The sequence below is a fragment of the Microcaecilia unicolor genome, chromosome 2 (genome assembly GCF_901765095.1).
Source record: "Microcaecilia unicolor chromosome 2, aMicUni1.1, whole genome shotgun sequence".
NCBI classification, from domain to species: Eukaryota; Metazoa; Chordata; class Amphibia; order Gymnophiona; family Siphonopidae; genus Microcaecilia; species Microcaecilia unicolor.
Genome location: NC_044032.1, coordinates 298,071,656 through 298,091,708, shown reverse-complemented (window position 1 = coordinate 298,091,708; position 20,053 = coordinate 298,071,656).

The following is a 20,053-nucleotide window of genomic DNA, read 5'->3' as shown; positions in this document are numbered from 1 at the left end:
TTCTAAAAGAAGAAGAAAGCAACTCTTACCAGAACTGTAAATACACACATACATCAGTCCAGTTTATCTATGTTACACATATAAGTTTAGCCCTGTCTATGCTGTCCATAGACTCATTCATGTGAATGCCTACCTGCAAACTATATACTATCAAAGATATGCAAATAGTAACAGAATATCATGTAGTTGGATTATTGGCACTTATCTAACACTAGTATTCTAATCCTTTATATGCATAGTTGGCACCTAAATGTTAGCCTCTACTTTATAAAATGATGTTCTTAAAGGTGAATTCTATAACTTCCCTAAGTGCTGCTTTATAAGGGTGAGTGTAAGTGCTAGAGCATTCAAATGCAAGGGACCATACACATGGGAAGAGCATCAGTAGGACTTGGGTGTGTCTCCCAGTTGCATATGCAACTTATAGATATTGTAAGTTATGCATACCCGTGCCATATTTAGACATGCCTAGTTATGCCAACTCTAAGGCTGGTGTAAAAGTGGGCACTAAGTTTAAGGCACACCAATGCTAGGTTATGCCAGTATTCTATAATGGACTCTAGGCACCCATATGCCATTATTTATTGTGAACCTTTATATCCCACATAATCCCACTAAGGCGGGCTCTATGGGGCTTACAACATTTGATGAAAAGAACTACATAATAACTCTAGTACAAAACAGAGAATAAGGCAGATGGGGGTGAGGGAGGGAAACAGCAGGAGAAAGGAATGCGGGATTGCAGGAGATCAAGCAGCAGAGGAGTATGAGTGATCACAGAGGTAGGTCTTTAGGGACTTCTTGAACAGACTGTGATCGGCTGTCTCTCTTAATGTTGATGGTAGAGCATTCCAGTAATGGGGACACATAAAGCTAAAAGAGGAGGTTTATAGAAGAGGCTGTCCCTATGTGGCATCAAGGAGGTATGATTTAGAGTAAAGTTCAAAATGATATAGGATAGAAGAGGCAGAGGGGTGAATGTCATTATAGTTTTGCTCAGTCTTTTCTTCTGCATTCGATATAGTCCACCACATGTTTTTAGTGAACCAACTAAATGCAGAAGGGATCAGAAAAGTTATTTTGGACTGATTCAATTCTGTCAAATAGATCCCAGGAGGTACAATAGGAAAATGCATCTCTACAGGAATCTCTTCTTGCATGACAATTAGGGCTTAGCTCTTCCATGTGCTTTGCTTTGGTTCAATTAGACTACAGTATTATTGTTATGCTGATAACCTGCATATTATAATCCGGTTGGAGGGAGATAGTATAGAGGATATGGTCAAATTGAATAGTGAATTACAGGTCATTGAGAACTAGTTGGAGAAGAGCAAACTGAAATTGAACAATAAAGAGTCAGGATTGTTGTAGATTTGGAAAAATTAATTGCCTACCTCATTTCAGGCATTCCTTAAAGATTCCTCATTTATTGTTAGAAAATCTGTATGGGACCTCAGAATAAGATACTAAGCTTTCCTTCAGGGAACAAATACCTGATGTAGTGAGCACTGTTTTGTCTAAGCTTAGCAGGAGTCTTCCATCTACAGTACTTCCAGTGTGGAGTGCGGTTTCACAATCATATTTTTAATAGTAAGATATAAGCAAGCTCTTCAGGACTCCAGGGAACCTGCCTATTCCTAGTGATTGAAAACACAATATTGAGCATCCCCCCCCCCCCCCCCCCTCACACATACACACACTGGCAGCAATGAAGTTGGAGGACTCAGTGGTGATGAAATACTGTTTTGGTTGCTTACACATGGTTTTAAAATACAGCATTTTCTTAGCAATGGTTCATTTGTTAGCTGAACTACTGCAACTGTGCATAGCTGGAAATTTCTTATCTCGAGGTGCAGAGGTGACATTTAAATCAGAACACTGCAGTATTATGGATTGGAGGGATGAAATACAACGAATATGCAACCCAAATGATGAGATCCACATAAGAACTGCCCAATGGACCCTAGCTTCCCAGAGGTGTCAAGCCTCAGGGAACAATTCCTACTCTGGTGGACAATTCAATCCAATTTGACCATGGGACTCCCATTCCAAATTCCTCAGCTCCAGAAGGTGCTGATGACAGATGTATACCACCTGGGGTGCAGAGATCATTTGGATGGGCTTTACACTCAGCGTACTTGGTCATCTCAGGAGATAGCTCTTCACATCAACCTTCTGGAACTATAGACAATCTGAAACTTTCTAAAGGCTTTGAAGGGTCGACAGTTTGACCAAATTGTGCTCATTCAAATGGAAAATCAGTCTCGGCAGCCATTTTAAAGAAGATGCTGCAGGAGGAGGATCAGCACCGGCAGGGGGGGTAGGAAAGACTAGGGATCTTTCCTGTCCCAAAGAATCCACTAGACCACCAAGGACACTGCCTTCAGGTATGTGCTGGGAGTGGGACCCTGCGGCTCAGGGAAGTGGGGTGGATACTGTAAAAAAAAAAGTTAAATTTTTAAACATGCTACCGGCTTGTGCATAGGGATGTACACAGAGGAAGTATAATAAGGGAAAAACCTTTCATAGGTAGAGTAGTAATTTGTTATAAATCGTAATCAGTGTGTCATTTGGAGGGGCTAGCTATCACCTAACCCTGTTATTGGTGCAGAGTTTTTTTTTCTTCTGGTAAAGGGCTTCTAAAACAGACATCGTGTTTTGGGAATCAGGTGCTCAATGTTCAGAGTTTCTATTTATTTACTTATTTATGGCATTTTATCCCACATTAAACATGAATTAGATTGGAACCTGGAAGCATTTTTTTCCGGAGAAAGTAATGCATAGCTCCCCCCCCCCCCCCCACCACCACCCAGGCTCTGTCTCCAGGTACAGCCAGCTCTGCAATTTAGGAGGGGGGGGGGTGCAGAGATGGTTGGGGGCACAGAGGTGTATGGGGGGCACAGAGGTGGACCGGGGAGAGAGCTTGTTGTTAAAAATTTACCAGCGCACCACTGTTCACATCCCACTATTGCCTTGAGCAAGATACCCAATGTGATATTCGGTTTGGGCAGACAGTCCTGAAGAATTTGTTTGGGGGGGGGGGGGTTAGAATCCAACTCCCCCTCCTAGACTCATTTTATTCTATTCCAGGCTGCATTCTCACACTGTTTGTATATAGTTTCAGATGAACTGAATACTGAACTCACCATTGTGATTTCCTATTGACCTACTGTTTTGTTTTCAATGAGCCTGGTAGCTAGGGATTCCCACATGTGAGAATAAAGTAGCCTGCTTGTCCTCAGATAAAGCAAAGATACTTACTTGTAGCAGGCATTTTCCGGGGAAAGCGGGCTATTATTCTTACATACCCTCCTATCTCCCCTTGGAGTTGACTTGTATAGCTATATTATTATACTGCTGGTCCCACACTCTCCTGGTGGACAGGAGGGCACTCACGCATGAATAGTGAGAGTGCTATCATAGGCTGTTGGGGATGCAATGCTGGGTGGCATTCCACACCAGGCACCGTGGATGACATCACCAACATGTGAGATTAATGGCCTGAAGTCCTCAGAGAATACCTGCTACAGGTATTTTTGCTTTTCCTGATTCCAACTCATTGTTCTGACCATTAGGCAACTCTTCCCAGTACCATGTGAGTATGATTGTTGTTTTATTTTATTTGTACCAAAGCATCAACACAAAATACCTGGTACTACAAGAAGCAAGATTTGTACAGTGTGTGTGGAACATTGCCTTTGCTGTGTGACAAGGCGGTGGCCATAGCGAGAAGGTTGCTAGGCTGTATAGAGAGAGGTGTGATCAGCAGAAGAAAGGAAGTGTTGATGCCCCTGTACAAGTCATTGGTGAGGGCCCACCTGGAGTATCGTGTTCAGTTTTGGAGGCCGTACCTTGCGAAGGATGTTTAAAAAATGGAAGCGGTGCAAAGAAAAGCTACGAGAATGGCATGGGATTTGCATTCCAAGATGTATGAAGAGAGACTTGCTGACCTAAACATGTATACCCTGGAGGAAAGGAGGAACAGGGGTGATATGATACAGACGTTCAAATATTTGAAAGGTATTAATCCGCAAACTAATCTTTTCCGGAGATGGGAAGGCGGTAGAACGAGAGGACATGAAATGAGATTGAAGGGGGGCAGACTCAGAGACGGTGGTGGACGCTTGGAATGCCCTCCCGTGGGAGGTGGTGGAGATGAAAACGGTAACGGAATTCAAACATGCGTGGGATATGCATAAAGGAATCCTGTGCAGTAGGATTGGATCCTCAGCAGCTTAGCCGAAATTGTGTGGTGGAGCAGGTGGGGGAAGAGGGGTTGGTGGTTGGGAGGTGAGGATAGAGGAGGGCAGACTTATACAGTCTGTGTCAGAGCCGGTGATGGGAGGCGGGACTGGTGGTTGGGAGGCGGGAAATACTGCTGGGCAGACTTGTACGGTCTATGCCCTGAAAAAGGCAGGTACAAATCAAGGTAAGGATACACATATGAGTTTATCTTGTTGGGCAGACTGGATGGACTGTGCAGGTCTTTTTCTGCTGTCATCTACTATGTTACTATCCACCTTATAATTGAAAGAGAAAAACGCCTAGATTTCGACCCAAATCGGGAGATAGACGTTTATCTCACAAAAACGAATAAATCAGTATAATGGAAAGCCGATTTTGGACGTTTTCAACTGCACTCCATCGCGGAGGCGTACAAAGTTGACGGGGACGTGTTGGAGGCGTGGCGAAGGTGGAACTGGGGCATGGTTATCGGCCGAGGAGAGATGGGCGCCTTTCGCCGATAATGGAAAAAAAGTATGCGTTTGTAGCTAGAATTTAGGGCACTTTTCCTGGACCCTGTTTTTTCACGAATAAGGCCCCAAAAAGTGCCCTAAATGACCAGATTACCCCCACAGGGAATCGGGGATGACCTCCCCTGACTCCCCCAGTGGTCACTAACCCCCTCCCACCACAAAAAATGATGTTTCACAACTGTTTATTTTCACCCTCAAATGTCATACCCACCTCCCTGGCAGCAGTATGCAGGTCCCTGGAGCAGTTGTTAGGGGATGCAGTGGACTTCAGGCAGGTGGACCCAGGCCCATCCCCCCCTATCTGTTACAATTGTGCTGCTTAATGCTTAGTCGTCCAACCCCCCCAAACCCACTGTACCCACGTGTAGGTGCCCCCCTTCACCCCTTAGGGCTATAGTAATGGTGTAGACTTGTGGGCAGTGGGTTTTGAGGGGGATTTGGGGGGCTCAACACACAAGGGAAGGGTGCTATGCACCTGGGAGCTCTTTTACCTTTTTTTTTTGTTTTTGTAAAAGTGCCCCCTAGGGTGCCCGGTTGGTGTCCTGGCATGTGAGGGGGACCAGTGCACTACGAATCCTGGCCCCTCCCACGAACAAATGCCTTGGATTTATTCGTTTTTGAGCTGGGTGCTTTCATTTTCCATTATCACTGAAAAACAAAAACGCCCAGCTCACAAATTGTCGAATAAAACATGGACGTCTATTTTTTTTCGAAAATACGGTTCAGTCCGCCTCTTCACGGACCCATTCTCGGAGATAAACGCCCATGGAGATAGACGTTTTCGTTCAATTATGCCCCTCCACGTCATTACTTACAGCATAACTTAGCTGAGTGATAGATGAAGCTAACTGGAGTGGAGGAGTGGCCTAGTGGTTAGGGTGGTGGACTTTGGTCCTGGGGAACTGAGGAACTGAGTTCGATTCCCACTTCAGGCACAGGCAGCTCCTTGTGACTCTGGGCAAGTCACTTAACCCTCTATTGCCCCATGTAAGCCGCACTGAGCCTACCATGAGTGGGAAAGCGTGGGGTACAAATGTAACAAACAAAAAACTGGGATAGGCTGTGGAATCACTGAATTCCTCCAGCCCAGTGGTTCCCAAACCTAGTCCTGGATGTACCGCAGCCAGTCAGGTTTTCAGGATATCCATACTAAATACTCATGAGAGAGATTTGCCTGCAGTGGAGGTAGCACTTCTAAATACCTTTCATTAATATTCATTGTAGATATCCTCAGGACCAGGTTTGAGAATCATTGCTTCACTCCATCTCTATCCAGGAAATAGAGTTTTCTGGCCTCATTTTCACTCACAGAGACAGGATGTGCAGGCAGTGTACCAGGAGGTTGATACGTGGGTAGGATCTTGTTCCTCCCAACAGGTGAAATAAACTGGCAGGAACAATTCTGAAAAGAGAAGTTCACCCTTCCTTGAGAAATAAGACATGGACCTAAGATGTTTTAATTATTCCTTTCTTAGGGTTGCATGTGCTGAGCATGCACAAGATGTGAAAATAGAATGTGCATTATATACATGTATGCTATATGCCACACAAAGTAGACATTCCAACCAGCCAAAACAAACAAAAATACTTATTTGGGTGGAGGTGACCAGATTGTTAAAGCATTATGGCCTTTCTTGAACCTGTTTGAAATCATGAATCAACTTTTAGGCAGCTACAGATAGATGGTTATGTGTTCACCTCTGAGCACTACAGAAAACTAACCTGACAGCATTAAATGACATATCAGCACATATCTCCAACTTTCCCATTTCTAACTGAATAACTACAGTGCATTCTCTGCATGTACAATATATTTCACAGGAAATCAATTTTTATATTGCATAGAAGCACTGCAGGACTCCATTTTTCTTTTATGGTAAATTGTCACACTCACCCAGACTTGCAGTAATGAATTTTCTTATAGACCTGAACCTTCCAGTCTCTAAAAGCTTGACATGAAACAGGGCACAATAATTTTTCCTAATTCTCTCAGATAGTCATAGATCTTCTGCAGTTAGTCCATTTGTAATCGAGTGCAATAAAAAGATCAACCCATAGTCTCTCAGCCAGGGTATAGTACATAAAACAGTCTTACAGTAGTTTTTTTTCTGTTTCTCTTCTTTCTGCACGTATGGATTACTAAGTCTCCATTTTGTTTTCTGAAAGAAAATCAATATAACATTGCAGTTCTTTAAAATCTTTAAATGTGTTTTTACTCATGGTGACTTTCATTCTTGCTGGATCGAATAATTGAACATCACTTTCATATTTCTTAGTTAAGTCCACATAGCCAGAATAATTCTCCTTTGCTGTGCTTTCACTATATTTAGACCTTTGAAGGGCTGGCTTGAACCAAATGCTCATTCATTCTATTCATTTTTAGCAACTCACATGCCAATGGGGGATGGCAGGCAAAACATAGCTATTATGGGATTTGAAACTTGTTGACAAGCAGCAAAACAAGCTTATCCTTGTCATCCTCCTTCCAAATCTCAAGACTGAAGCACTTGACTGTGAAGGTGAAACAAAGTTGCAGTAGGGCAGCATTTCTTGTCTTACATTTATATAGCAGAGACATAAAGGTGCTAGGTGATTTCAGTAGGCTGGATGTTGAGTGGGACATCATTGCTGCATGGTCATTTACAAATAGGGAAATCCTGAATTCTCTATAGAGAGAACTGTTGCAGCAACAGGCTATGGAACCTTCATGGGAAGGGGTCATAATGGACCTGGTGTTTATGAATGGGGTGAATGTATTTTATGTTTTAGTGGGTGACCATTTTACATCCAGTGATCACAGGGTGGTGTGGTTGAGAGGATTCATTCAGAGGTGATGCTCTTAGACTTCATTAAAACTAAATTTGTCAAGAAGTTAAAATCAAGGTGTCATTTGCTGGATAGGAATATTTGAGGGAAGTAGAAAAGCAGTGGGGAAAAACTAAAAAGAAGATTTAAATGGCAGCAACCCTTTTTATTCTGAAAGTAAATAAACAAATAAGATGGAAAGGTGGCCACTATGGTTCTCAAAGAAGTAGCTTAAAAAGTAAAGAAAAAGAGGATCACCTTCAAAAGCAGCCAGTTCGCAGAAAAAACTGTTTCACATTATGAAACGCTTGACAACAATAACTAACGAAAATAGAGAATCGCCTGCTATTGACTCTGAAACTCTAGCAAAGTTCTTTAGCTCTAAAATTGAGAAATTAAGAGCTCGCTTCCCAAGGGTACCAGGGCTAAGTCATACTGACAATTCCCCAAGTTCACAATTATTTGTACCTTGGAAGGATTTTGAAATTCCGTCTGCCGAATCATTATATACCTTGGTTGCAGGTCTATCGCCTACCTATAGTTCTTTGGATCCTATACCTTCTGCATGGTTGAAAAAACATACGTTAGAAGTCCAACAATTTATGTACTCAATTGTCATGTTGAGCCTTTCTGATGGGATAGTCCCCACTATTTTGAAAGAAGCGCTAGTAAAACCTAGTCTAAAGAAATCTTCATTGGATCCCTTATTACCTACTAACTATAGACCAGTCTCTAATCTTCCTTTTCTGTCCAAAGTTATAGAGACAATAATGTTTAGACAGTTGCAAAATTATGTAGATTCAAAAAATTTGTTACATCCCAGACAATCGGGGTTTAGGAAGGGTCACAGTACAGAGACTATTCTGACTTCACTGTTAAGTGAAATCCATGCTAAATTAGAGCTCGGTTATATTGCCCTGGTTGTTTCATTAGATTTGTCTGCGGCCTTTGACCTAATTAATCATAACTTACTTCTTGACAGATTGAGTGAAATTGGTATTTCAGGGACAACTAGGAAATGGTTTATATCCTTTCTCATGGATCGTTCATTTAAAGTAGTTCAGCAGCAATCTTGTTCTACATCATAAAACTTATCATGTGGAGTTCCTCAGGGCTCGGTTTTATCTCCACTACTGTTTAACCTATATATCAGTCCCCTGGCGCTCCTCATTCAAACAATGGGTATCAGTTTTTACTCATATGCAGATGATTTTCTGCTTATTCATTATGTTAGACCATTGAACATAGATCTTACACCAATTCAAATATGTCTGGATAAAGTGGCAGACTGGTTGACAACATATCAGTTGGTACTGAACCCGGATAAGACTATAACATCTTGGATAGTAGGGCAAGGTACATATCCCTCTGTGGTACCTTTGCTATTTGTTCAGAATATTCCAACAGTTAAGTCCTTTAGATATCTCGGGGTCATTATTGATTCCGCATTGACTTTTGAGGAACAAGTATCCGACGTAGTGAAAATATCTTTTATTCATCTGAGGCGGCTTCGGTCAGTTAGAAATTCAGTAAGTAAGGACTCTCTCAAAACACTGACATCTGTGTATATTACTTCACGTTTAGACTACTGTAACATTGTATATGCTGGGATTACTCAAGCCAACTTAAAGTGATTACAAAGAATTCAAAACACAGCAGCACGTATGATCTGCAGGGCTCGGAGGGATGACAGCTTAACACCTTTACTGCATCGTCTGCATTGGCTCCCGGTCAAAGCAAAAGTAAAGTTTAAGGCTCTTGTTCTGACTCACAAAGCCTTTTACACATTAAATCCTAGTTACTTGTCGAATTTAACAATTCCCTACACCGCTATGCAAACTCTTAGATCCCTAACAGATAACAGGTTAGTTATTCCCCCTCTTGCTAAGGCTAGATGGGAATCTACATGGAGATCGGCTTTTTTCTATTTGTCACTCTCCCTTTGGAATGGCCTTCCAAAGGAGATCAGATTAGAGAAATCCTATCTCCATTTCCAAAAACTTTTGAAAACCTTTTTCTTTATAAGCTACGTATGTAGAACAGAACTTAGCATAATGAGATAAGGTTATAAAGAAAAAGAAAAAAAAAGGGGTAGCTTAACTGTATATTAGTTTGTTTGTTTTTTAATTTGTACTGATTTTATTATGTAGTTTATTCTGGTTTGCTGTGCTTTCCTGTCATGAATGGAATTCCTATATTTGTTTATTTGTATACACTAGTTGTTTTTATACATATGTAAACCGTTCTGTTTTGCAGTCGCAATAAGATACGGTATATAAATTAACATAAATAAAATAAAAAATAAAAATAAAAACCACAAAAAAAAAATCACCAAAACAGGAAGACAAACAACAATACCTGGAAAACCTAACAGAAGCTAGGAAAGTAGTCAGGAAAACAAAGATGCAAATGAAAGAAAAAACAGATAATGTTGTATGAAAGGGGGGGGGGAAGCATTTTACATATCCCCCCCCCCCCCCATTTACTAAGCTGCACTAGCAGCTGCCATGCACTAAAGCCAAAATACCCTGGCTTAGTAAACATGGGGGGGGGGGGGGGTAGTGATCACAGAAGTGGGAAAGTAGCATTGTCAGATTCAAGGGTGAAGGGGAGGAATACCAAGAAGCTGATAAGGATAAAGCTGAATTGCTTAATGAATATTTCTTTATTTATAGATGAAGGACTGGGAATAGGACTACAGAAAACAAACATAGATATGATTGGAAGTGAGGTACATCTCAGATGATTTTTCAGAGAATGTATCTGTGAGGAGTGAACTAAACTAAAAGTAGGAAAAGAAATAAGGCCAGAAGGGATACACCCAAGGTTACTGAAGGAAGGGAAGTTCTGGTGGTACCAGTGTCTGACCTTTTCAATGTTCCTTTAGAGTTGGGAGTTGCCGTGAGAACTGAAGAAGGGCAGATGCAGTCCATCCCCATAAAAGCAGAAGTAAGGAGGATATTGGGAATTATAGTTTGACTAATTTGACCCTGGTCATGAGTAAATTATTGGAATCACTGCAGGATCCAAAGCAGCATGATTTTACTAGAGATCTTGTCAGATGAACCTGATTAATTTCTTTGACTGGGTAACCAGAGAGTTCGATTGAAAGAATACTAGATGTGGTATACTTAGATTTCAGCAAAGACTTTACCTTGATTTACTTAGGTGACTTATAAATAAACTGAACACCCTTTTGGACCCTAAAGTGGTTGACTGGATTAGAAACTGGTTGCATGAGAAGGAGCAAAGCATAGTGATAAATGGGGCCTACTTTTGAGGATAAGGATATTATCAATGGTGTGCTGCAGGGATATTGAGGATGGATTGTCAGGTAAGGTTTGTTACTGTGCAGATGATTTCAAAACTGTAATAAGGTAGTCGGACGGGAAGGTGTGGATAGCATGAGAAGGGAACTAGTAAAACTTAATGACTGCTCTAGACTTTGGCAGCTACAATTTAATACTAAAAAATGCAGGATCATGCATTTGTGCTACAAAAACCTAAGAGATCAGGTGCAATAGTCCTGAGACAAAGAGGGGCATAATCGAACGGGCCGGCTCCGCAAAGGGGCGGATCCAACTGTATTTTCGAAAAACATGGCCGGACATCTTTTCTTTCGCTAATACGGTTGGGGCCGGCTAAATCTCAACATTTAGGTCAAATGTTGAGATCGCCAGGTTTAGAAATGGCCGGCTTCGGTTTTCGGCCATAATGGAAACCAGGCCCGGCCACCTCAAACCCGGCGAAATGCAAGGTATTTGGTAGTTGGAGGAGCCAGCATTTGTAGTGCACTGGTCCCCCTGATATGCCAGGACACCAACCGGGCACCCTAGGGGGCACTGCAGTGGACTTCAAAAATTGGTCCCAGGTGCATAGCTCCTTTACCTTGGGTGCTGAGCCCCCCCAAATCCCACTCCCCATAACTATAGACCACTACCATAGCCCTAAGGAGTGAAGGGGGGCACCTACATGTGGGTACAGTGGGGGGGTTTGGAGGGCTCCCATTTACAACCACAAGTTTAACAGGTGGGGGGGATGGGCCTGGGCCCACCTGCCTGAAGTGCACTGCACCCACAAAAAACTGCTCCAGGTAACTGCATACTGCTGTATGGGAGCTGGGTATGACATTTGAGGCTGGCATAGAGGCTGGCAAAAAAATGTTTAAAAATTGTTTTGGTTGGGAGGGGATTGGTGACCACTGGGGGAGTAAGGGAAGGTCATCCTTGATTCCCTCCGGTGGTCATCTGGTCAATTGGGGCACTTTTTTGAGGCTTGATCGTAAAAATAAATTGTCCAAGTGAAGCCGGCAAAATACTCGTCAGAGCCGCCATCTTTTTTCCATTATTGGGCGAAGCCGGCCATCTCGTAACCACGCCCCCGTCCTGCCCCAGTCTTGCCTTCGGTACCCTGCCGAAATGCCTCCTTGAAGTTTGGCCGGCTCTGCAACGGAAAGCAGTTGGCGCCGGCCAAAATCCGCTTTCGATTATACCGATTTGGCCTGGTTCAGGAGATCGCCGGCCATCTCCCGATTTGTGTCGGAAGATGGCCGACGATCTCTTTCAAAAATAATCTGGAAAGTTTCTGAAGCTTATTTGCTCTATGAAGGTTCTCTTTAATATATTATATTACTTTAGATGAATGTAAATTAGTTTCTGCATCATCATTCATCTTATTATGTTTTGTGGTTGTAGAGGAGCAGAGATTGAACATTCCTGTGGTAACCAGTTTGTGCATCTATATTATTGCACGTTAACTGGTTCGTGTACAGATAACATGGGACCCCTTACTGCCTACAAAATAGTTAGTGGTGAGTGCTTCCACAGTAACTTTTCAAAATAGACATGCATTGAAGGCAATATTAGCACACAATCATCTATGAAAGAGTGGAGGAGTAGCCTAATAGTTAGTGCGGTGGCCTGAGAGCTAGGGGAACTGGGTTTGATTCCCACTTCAGCTCTGGGCAAGTCACATGGCCCTCTATTGCACCAGGTACAAAATAAGTACCCGTATGAATTATGTAAAGCACTTTGATTATAACCACAAAAAGGCAGTAAATCTAATCCCGATGAAATAAATAGAGAACTGAGGCTTTTATGGCCATGGTACAAATGGCCTCAGTGTGTGGGAATGAGGCACATTAAGGTCATTTGTTACCACAGCTTAATAAAAAAACCCAAAATTGTTTAAGGAGTGCTAACAAAAAAAATGCATGGCTCGTTTAGCAAAGCGTACCATTTTCACCAATGCCTTCAGAACTAATCAGGCAATTCTTAGAACTGCATATTATGATACACTGAATCACTTTTAAGTCTGACTTTATGAAATCCTTTATAGCAGATTTTGAGATGTTCTGTCACATTTGCTATCTACTTTAATAATGACAAATAAATAATTGGTCTTTGCCTCTATCAAAGAAAAACAAGGAAATCTATCTAAGTTTTAAGATGGTTTGGAAGAAGTAGCTTTAGATGTCACTTGTCAATATTTAGAGTAACTTCTATTTATCACCAAAAATATCAATGCTGAAAAAAGCTCTATTCTATAATTCATGCTTAAAGTTAGGCACAGTTTATAGAATAACGCTTATGCCTGGGAATCAGGCCTAACTTTTGGCACAGCCATTTGTACCAACTGAAACATGGTACAAATGTATGAGCCTAAATTAGGTGCATTTCTCCCTTATTCTATAACTACACTTGCTCATTTTAGGAATACTCCCATTCCGCCCATGACCCTCCCATTTCTGCACCCCCTTTTTTGAACTCGCGTGTAAAATGTAGGTGTGTGTATTCCAATTAAACCTAATTAGTGCCAATAATAGCTTGTTAACAAGCCAGTTTTCAGCACTATTGAGCTCATTCAATTAAATTGCATGTGCAAATTGGGCATGAACACAATTTTTAGTGACCCAAAGAATTAGGGGGATGATGGAACACAAAGTGCAAAGCATTTACATGGTTTTAATGATAGCTTATTCATGTTATATCTTATTGATGTCCAACTAAATTAATGATGGCTAGACCTTAGTTAAATAGCTTTCACACTTTTATGGTGTTAGAAAATATTATGACTATTAATCATAAGTGAACATGCTTTAACAGCACTAAGCATGTGAAATGTGAGGTCTTGGCATTACTTTAGCAGCAGCCTTCATATTGCATCCTAATTCTTCAATAAATATCAAATTGTTTATGAACAGCTTGGGAAATTACCCATTATTAACCAGTCACTGTTGATGACAGATCCAATTTAATTTAATTGTATCTCAGTGACTGGATTGTGGTGTTACTCTACTGAATTTTGATATACACCTTGAGAGACATCAAGTCCTTATATTGCTGTTCTTGTGAACTTTGCACACTGAGTACAATAGCCTGTTAAATAAGAACACCTCATCCCTCTTCCTTCATAGTACTGGAAACCAACATAAAATGTTTATTTGACACAGGTACAAATTCTGATCCATAGACATCTTGAGATCACATCCTGCCATCTCTCAATATCATCATCAGTCTAAGGGCCCTGTTAACTAAGCCACGCTAGAGGTGCATTAGTGCTTTTAATGCACGCTAACTGTGTAGGTGCCCACAATATTCCTATGGGCGCCTACACAGCACGTGCTAATTTTGTGCATGGGCTAAAAACGCTAGCATATTACCATACACCTGGGACATCAAGAAATATCAGAAAATAAACTGTTCTAGGAAATTTTCTAAAATTTTAAAAAAACCATCAGTTTTGTCCACAAAAAAAGAAAAAGTGATCCAAGAAAAAAGGTACTATTAAGATAGAACACAATTACAATATCAAGGTAAGGACAGTCCCCAGAGCTATCCTCCCTAGCCAGCACTTAAAGTGAACAAATGGGTCTAAACAATAACATTTACATCCTTCTTAGCATTAAGAAAATTCTCCACTTGTTTGGGATCAAAAAATTAAAACTGTTTACACTCAAAGATGATCAAACAAACACAGGGAAAATGTAAAGTAAAAGTAGCTCCTAAAACTTGAACCCTGCCCCGAAGAACCAGGAAGCCTTTCCATTTCAGTTGAGTCTGTCTCGGGAAATCAGGAAAAATCCTTATTTTAGATCCCAAGAACAATGCAGTATAGTATTGCTGTCCAGCTCAAGCACTCACATCAAGAACACCATCAGCATAGTTCTCTGTGCAAATGCATCGAATGTGGATTCCAAAAATGAAGTGACATTCATGCCACTTTCTCTTTGGCCTTGATGGTCCAAGCCTTCACATCTTTCTATGACCAAAATATAATGGATTTTAGTTATAGCGGTCAATGAGTCCACAGGAATCTTTAGTACCCCTACAAAATACTTTGTATCCATATCCAAAGCAGCTATCAATGGTGACCTAGGAAAATTTAGCAGTCTGAGATTATGTCTCCTAACCTGATTTTTTGAGATACTCCAACCGACGATATGAATATTAACTTTAAGAAAGACTGATTCTAAATTTTCTAAATTCTAAAGTAGCAGTCCTCAGATATTGCCAGAATGTTACAGGGTCAATTTGGCCTCTTGTGGTGTAGGTAGTGCATTATTGCTTGTGGTATGAGACTTTTTTTTCGCCATTGTAGGGATAGGTTTAGTTTGTGGTGGTCTGACCATGGTATGTCTCTCCATTTTGTATCTGTTAGTATTAGGTTTAGATCTGAGGATAGTTTGTGTGTGATGAAGTTGAGTGTGTGTTCTTTAATATGGGTTGCTTGCATATTAGGCCAGTTGAGGTTCCATAGTTGGAGGAAATCCTTACATTTGCGTGCATTGTTTGCGTTAGGGCCTTCTAGGTGTAGGTTTATGTCCCCTATTATAAGTAGATTGGAGTTAGATACACAGGTATTCGATATGAAATCCATAAAGTGTGGATGGCATTCTTGCCAGTTACTTGGTGGTCTATAAAACAAGACAATGTTTAGGTGGTCAAGCAAGGTGGTACGATTGATTCTAACTGAGGCAATTTCAAGTTGTGGTGTTATAGACTCGGTTGTTGCTGTTACTGTGAAGTGGGATCTATAGATTAGTGCAATGCCTCCTCCTCTTTTTCCTTTTCTTGTCCAGTGAGTGATTTTGTAGCCTTTGGGGCATAGATCTAAGATAATGGGGTCCTTATGATCGTGGATCCAGGTTTCGCTGATGAATAGTAGATCGAGGTTGTCTGCCGTGATCCAGTCTGTTATTATTGTTGTTTTGTTGACTACTGATCTGGCGTTTATGTATCCTACTTGAATTGTTTGGTAGGGGTCAGCTGGGTTCGAGGTTGTGTTGATTTTTGTTAGTTGTCTATTTTCCTGTGGTGTGGGTTTATTGTGTCCTTTCTTTCCTTTGTATTGATTTTGTCTGCATATGGTAGTTCTTCCATTGTTTTGGTTGTTGTTATTTTGGTGATGTGTATTGTATCTGGATAGTCTGTTGAGCTTGTGTATTGTGGGTATGTTATTGGTGTCCATGAGGGGGGTGGTTAGTGTGTGGTATATTAGGGATAGTGAGTAAATTATTAGGAGCAGTTTGGTGCTGTTCATTTTGGTGTTATTTCGCTTTGGGTTGTCAGATGGTCGGGTATGTTGGTTATGGTGTTGGTTCTTGTTCGCAGGATGTGTTTGTGTGGTCTGTCATGACTTTGATACTCTGTGGTGATGGTGAGTGGGTTGATTGATTAAAAGTGACTGATTTACTCACAGTTAGATGTGTGGTCCTAGGGTTGTATCAATGGTCGAGTGTAGTGGTCTCCAGAATGGTGGTGGTTTTGGTCCAGGATAAGCAGATAGCTGGGGCAGGTTGGGTAGTTCGGGCTAGGCAATAGGAAAGCATGGCTTCCAGCTTGGTTAGAGTTCAGGCTTGAAGGGGTTTCCAGTCAGAAGAATAACTTCAGATTTCTGTACAGCGGTGAATGGACAGTAATGGTGCTCCAGGTCAGCAAGACTCCTTGAGTCTGAGATCTCCAGCTTTGGTCGAAGGCAGGTGCTCTAATCGGTGGTTCTCCAGGTGGTGCTCCAGGTCACTAGGCTCCCACAGTATGAGAACTTCCACGCTGGTTGGAGGCAGGGATCTCAGCAGGATAGTCTCAGTGTGGTGAAAGGTTGTATTATTATGGAGGGCTCTGGCTTCATGCAGGGTGGGTGTGGGCCTTTCGCTCGCAGCCGTCGCGATTGATGTGAACTCACAATGGTCAACAGCAAGATCGGGCTGGTGACTGGGCTGCTGTTGGGCTTCACCTTATGCGGCCGCTCCGCTGCTTGGCGGCCGCTCGGCGTTCATCACATAACTTATGGCACTGCCATCAACATTCACAAAACTTTTGTGTGCATGCTCCAGTTTCTCCTCTTGCTTTTGGTTTAACATGTGAAAGTCATTTGCTTAGAGCATTGGTTAGCTGTTTTTCTGAGCTGTTGTTGTACTGTGGGGTTTGCCTTGTGGGGTTTAGCATCCAGGAGCATGTTGTTTAGTTCTACCACCTTCCTGTCTCTGGAAAAGGTCTGTTTGCGGATTAATACCTTTCAAATATTTGAACATCTGTATCATGTCACCCCTGTTTCTCCTTTCCTCCAAAGTATACATGTTCAGGCTGGCAAGTCTCTCCTCATATGGTTTGCATAGCAAATCCCATACCATTTTTGCAGCTTTTCTTTGCACCGCTTCCAGTGTTTTTACATCTTTAGCAAGATATGGCCTCCAAAACTGAATAGAATACTCCATGTGGACCTTTTTTCTTCTGCTGGTTATATCCTTCTCTATGTAGCCTAGCATCCTTCTGGCCACAGCCGTCACCTTGTCAAATTGTTTCTTCACCTTTGTATCCTCTGACACCAACACCCCAAGGTGTTCTGGAAGCATTGTCAGAACAATCAAGATAAGTAATACACCAGTGCTTATAAAAGTTATCATGAGTTAGCACTGAAGTTTGAGTTCCGCGTTTGAGAGACAAGGAAGGCAGGAAGGGCAAGTGCAGTGATGTAAGGCGGCTGTAAACCTATTCCAGAAAACATTTGGTTTAAAGGGCACTACAGCATTACTGAGCACTGCAAGTTAAAAATAAATAAAAATTTGTTTTTTGTATATATTTTTGGGAATTAATAGTCTGGTGTACTTGACAGAGAACAATTCCACCACCAGTTATTATTTGTTTGAACCCATACTATTTACTAAAACATATAAGGACAGCCTTATGAACCTTAACATGTATATGCTGGAAGAGAGGCAGGAGAGAGGGTATATGATAGAGACGCTTAAATACCTTGGTAGTATTAATGTACAGGAGGAGAGCCTTTTTCAAATGAAGGAAAATGCTGGAACGAAAGGTCATAGGATGAAATCAAGAGGAAATAGGCCTAGGAGGAATCTAAGAAAAAACTCTTTTATAAGAATAGATATATTGGGACAGACCGAAGGTCCATCAAGCCCAGAATCCTGTTTTCAACAGTGGCCAATCCAGGCCACAAGTACCTGGCAAGATCCCAGAACAGGGAGACAGATTTTATGCTGCTTATCCTAGAAATACACAACCAACTAATGGTAAAACATGTAGCATTCTGTGCCTCTAATTGCTAATTTGTGAAGGGGAAGTCTCATACGGTCACTTAGGCAACTTTTTTATCACCAAAAGGTGATCCTGTACTTCGTGACTATTTATAATCATCGACTACCCCCAGCCTTCCGTAGTGCAATTTTAACATGCACTACGGAAGGTTGGGGGTAGTCGATGATTATAAATAGTCACGAAGTACAGGCTCACCTTTTGGTGATAAAAAAATTGCCTAAGTGACCATAAGAGACTTCCTCTTCACAAATTAGCAATTAGAGGCACAGAGTGCTACATGTTTTACCATTAGTTGGTTGTGTATTATCTACTACATATCGGTGGAACATTGCCATCTATATTTTTTGATAGTTATCCTAGAAATAAGCAGTGGATTTTCCCAAGTCCATCTTAATAATGGCTTATGGACTTTTCTTTTAGAAAATTATCCAAACTTTTTAAAAACTCTGCTAGGCTAACTTATTTTACCACATTGTTTGGCAATGAATTCCAGAGTTTAATTGAACGTTGAGTGAAGAAATATTTTCTCTGCTTTGTTTTAAATTTACTACTTAGGCCCAGATGCATCAACCAAATGTAAAAAAATCTAAAACGTGAAAGTGCTTACCGAATTTGAAAAAACGAATGCACAAAAAAAAGAAGTCGCACATGTTCTGTGCAGTATTGTAAAGTACAATGCATTACAGATTCGTAATCCCCGTCGGTAATCGGCTCCTAAAACATGCACAGAGCCACAAACTTCAATACAAATGTATTAAACCTATGTAGGTTGCTTAAGTCAGATGGGGGCGTGCGAGGGGGGATCGGGACACGCGAGCATTTAGCTCTGTGATCCTAGCAGGAGAGTGCAGTTGAAGAGGTCCTCCTCAAGACTCCAAAAGGACATCCTTCATAAATCCCCCTTTCTAACAAAAGACCTCTTTCACTGTGATTCACTTTAGCTCAGCAGAGAGACCTGGGCCCGCCCCCAGCTGGGGGAAACAGGAAGGGAGGGGGACCTGATATGAGCAGCTTAAAGTTGTTTTCAGAATCGAGGAAATTGGCTTCAGAGGAGAGCAGAGAAGCGTTTATCTCACTTTTGTTTTTAAACATGCCAGCTTGGAATTTTAAGGTGCAGGGGGAAGCGGGGAGATGACAGCTCAGGCCTTTACGACTGCTCTGACCATACGTTTAATATGTCCCGGTAAATGATTCGGTGCAATCGTCGGTGTTGTTAGTACATCCCGAATCGTCCACATTACAATGGTAGTTACTCTTTTGTATTCCGTATTCGTTAGCTGCTTGCTTCGTAGGAAAAAGGCCTTTAATGCATGCAACAGTTAGGAATTTCCTTCGTTAAAGGGTTGTTAGAGGGTCGTTAAGGTTTAGTGCATCTGGCCCTTAGCTTTCCCCCTAGTTCTTGTATTTTTGGAAAGAGTAAACAAGCAATTCACGGTCTACTCGTTCCACCCATTATCATTTGTGTTGAGCTTCTCTGTACCTTTTCTAATTCCATTATATCTTTTTTGAGATGCAGTGATCGGAATTGCACACAGTATTTGAGGTGTGGTTGCATCATGTAATAATACAAAGGTATTATATCATTCTCATTTTTGTTTTCCACTCCTTTCCTTTCCTAATAATTCCTAGCTTTCTATTTGCTTTCTTAGATGCCATGGCACACTGAGCAGAGGGTTTCCCTCTTGTCTCCTTCCCTCTCCTCCTCTACAGGGAATAAACTCTTCCCCTTGCCTCATCTTTCCTGAACCTGGGTCTCACAATTCTATTTTCACACTGGGTAAATCTCTCTTATCTGCACCCTTCTCCTCCACTGCTAACTCTAGACTCCGTTCCTTTTATCTTGCTGCACCATATGCCTGGAATAGACTTCCTGAGCCGGTACGTCAAGCTCCATCTCTGGCCGTCTTCAAATCTAAGCTAAAAGCCCACCTTTTT